Here is a 3,781-nt window from a genome sequence, read left to right as displayed (position 1 = left end):
TTTCAGAGATCAACAAGGCTATTGTTGATTTAAACTCCAAAAAATCACCTGGTATTGATATTGAAATCAGTAACAAGATGCTCCTCGAGCTACCCCAAATTGCATTAAGAATAATCCTATTTATTTTTAATGCTAATATCCACCAGAATGGAAGGTCTTTAGTTAAAATGATACCTAAGCCGGGAAAAGATCACACTAAAGTAGAATCATATAGACCCATTAGCCTATTGTCAAATATATCAAATCTAATCGAAAAACTCTTAATGCACAAGTTAAAGCCGATAGTGAATCATTTTGACTATATTCCACCTCATCAATTCGGATTTCGAGAAAAACATAACACCTTAGAACAAACTCACAGGCTGGTAGATATCATATCCAAGACATTTGAAGAAAAAAATATTGTTCTGCGCTCTTCATCGACGTTTCGCAAGCCTTCGACAAAGTATGGCACAAAACCTCAATTCCTTAAAAAAATATTGATGAAAATTAAAAAATATCACAAAATTCATATTTCACTTATTCCAATTTTGGGATTTTTTAAAAGTTTTTTGGGCATTGTGGAATTGTCATAACAATTCGCAAATATCTTTTTCACTTTTGGATTTGGATCAAAAGGTTCTATATAAGTGTAAAATCTCATTAAAAACGATTCATAAACAAAACTTATATTGCATTTTAAAAATTAAAATTTAAAAAAAAAATTAGCTACCATTTTTTATTCCCATATTTTTGAAAAAAGTCTTCTATAACTTTTTTAATTCTTTAAAATTTTGTACATTTTTGAAAAGAGGGCATAATTTCATACACGTTGATATATAATATGTATATCTTTTCTTTTCCACTGGTCAAATTTATGCATTCGTTTTTTCGCCATTTTTTCCAAAATAAGTACTTACATTAATTTTAAATTATGCAGAAAATAAGAAAAGGATAAATGATGTATTTATATTATTCTGAAAGATGACATAAATATTACAAAAGCAAAATAATTTCAAAATTCGTATTAGTGCGTGGTCCAGAGCATTCCGAAGTTGATTTTGTTTTTATGTAAATTTCAACTTTAGATAACATACATATTCTATGATCGCATAGCTGCTTTCAGAAAATTAAGACCTTTTTTCTATGTCCCAATATGTTGTTCAATACTGCGCAAAGGGATTTCATAGCCCCGAACTCGGTGCCTTCAATATATCCAAAAATCAAAAAATCCCAATTTTGGGATTTTTAAAAGTTTTTTGGGAATATATTTCTTTAAGTTAGAATACACATAACTTTTGACTCAATAAAGTTTTTTAAACTGCTTTTTCTTACGATTATTAATAAACTTGTTGTTAATTCATAAAAAGATACTTCAAGAAAATCGGGAAAGAATTGGATTCGTTATTAGCAAAAAAGCGGACCAAGTAAAAAACATAAAATTTTTGTAGATCTCGTCTAGTAGATTCCATATATATAAAAAACTTGAAAGTAAATTTTTAATTAGGCTTAAGTTCATTTTTATTATAATTTATTTGTAATAATTCGAAGAATATCACTGAATACTAAAATTTTTAGACAATTGGCAAATTGGAATGCATTTTCTACCCTGCCAAGGGCGTCATCAACAATCTTCATTGTCAAGGTCTATTTGTAAATATCATCTATTTAACTTACTATTATTAGGAATTAGAATATGGGAAGCCTAATTCATTGCAAGTTTTATCACAATCGGTCTATTCGTTTAGAAGTTACAGATTTATTTCCACTTTTTTTTCAATTCCCCCACTGTGCGTCACAGCTTTTAATTTTTATATATTTTGAGAAACAGTATATGTAAAAGACTATCAAGAAAAACTTGATCGTGTGGCTGCAGTGTAAATACATACATACATACATACATACATACATACATACATACATACATACATACATACATACATACATACATACATACATACATACATACATACATACATACATACATACATACATACATACATACATACATACATACATACATACATACATACATACATACATACATACATACATACATACATACATACATACATACATACATACATACATACATACATACATACATACATACATACATACATACATACATACATACATACATACATACATACATACATACATACATACATACATACATACATACATACATACATACATACATACATACATACATACATACATACATACATACATACATACATACATACATACATACATACATACATACATACATACATACATACATACATACATACATACATACATACATACATACATACATACATACATACATACATACATACATACATACATACATACATACATACATACATACATACATACATACATACATACATACATACATACATACATACATACATACATACATACATACATACATACATACATACATACATACATACATACATACATACATACATACATACATACATACATACATACATACATACATACATACATACATACATACATACATACATACATACATACATACATACATACATACATACATACATACATACATACATACATACATACATACATACATACATACATACATACATACATACATACATACATACATACATACATACATACATACATACATACATACATACATACATACATACATACATACATACATACATACATACATACATACATACATACATACATACATACATACATACATACATACATACATACATACATACATACATACATACATACATACATACATACATACATACATACATACATACATACATACATACGCCATAAGAGTGAAATTGTAAAACAAGATTTTTTTGTTTATTGAATGTAATTATAGTTATTTAAAATATTAAACCAAAAAAAATATTTTCAAAAACCTAAATTTTTATATTTTTTTTTGTAAATCTATCTTCAAAAGCACGTTCGTTTCCCTGAAATATGTTCTGAATTTAGAGCCTTCTCTCAATAACAAATATAGGCAAATCAAAATAATTTTTGGATACATATATTAGTTGTCTTCTTAGCTTTCAAATTATATATATTTAATTAAATTTGGAAGAAATATTTATTTTCGACCTTTGTTTACAGGGTTACATCTTTCAGCCACGCTTTTTTGTTTATAATTTTAAAATCAAAACAATTGCATTTTTACTTTAATCAAGGTTAGTTTATTATAAAAAGTAAGAAAAAATTAATCAAAACATGAAAAAACAACCCCATTCCAAGGTTTTTTTGTGGAGTGTAGTGGTTTGTTTACTAACCACCGTGGCGGTTGGGATTAAAAATAACTATGATACAAATTTATTTTTGACTAAATTTTCTGACCAAACAACCAAAATATCAAAGTAACACTGAATTCGAATTCAGTTCGAATTGTTCATCGATCGATGAACAATAAACACTCTGTGCTTTTTTTATTGAATGAGTGAAAATCTGTTAAAAAAAACTGATTTTTAGTATATTTTTAAAAAAGCGGACCAAGTTACGGCAGTTATAACTCGGAAATTATAAGAGATAAATAGCACACGCAAGCACGTTTTTTAAGACATAGGCGAGCGCTTTATAAACATATATAACTCTTTGAAATCGAATGGGAAACAAAAAAATGGCACGTGTTTAAAAATTTTACATGTCGAAGGTACCCTACTTTGAGCCCCAATAGCGCCGCCCCTGTGGAATTTGTAGGGCCCATTTTAATCATTTAAACTCGAATACTCTATGGCTACGCCCGCGTCAAATTTTATCC

Source organism: Calliphora vicina, chromosome 1 (assembly GCF_958450345.1).
Source record: "Calliphora vicina chromosome 1, idCalVici1.1, whole genome shotgun sequence".
In the NCBI taxonomy this organism is placed as follows: Eukaryota; Metazoa; Arthropoda; class Insecta; order Diptera; family Calliphoridae; genus Calliphora; species Calliphora vicina.
The sequence above is the reverse complement of the archived record's forward strand: the minus strand, read 5'-3'. Positions refer to the sequence as shown.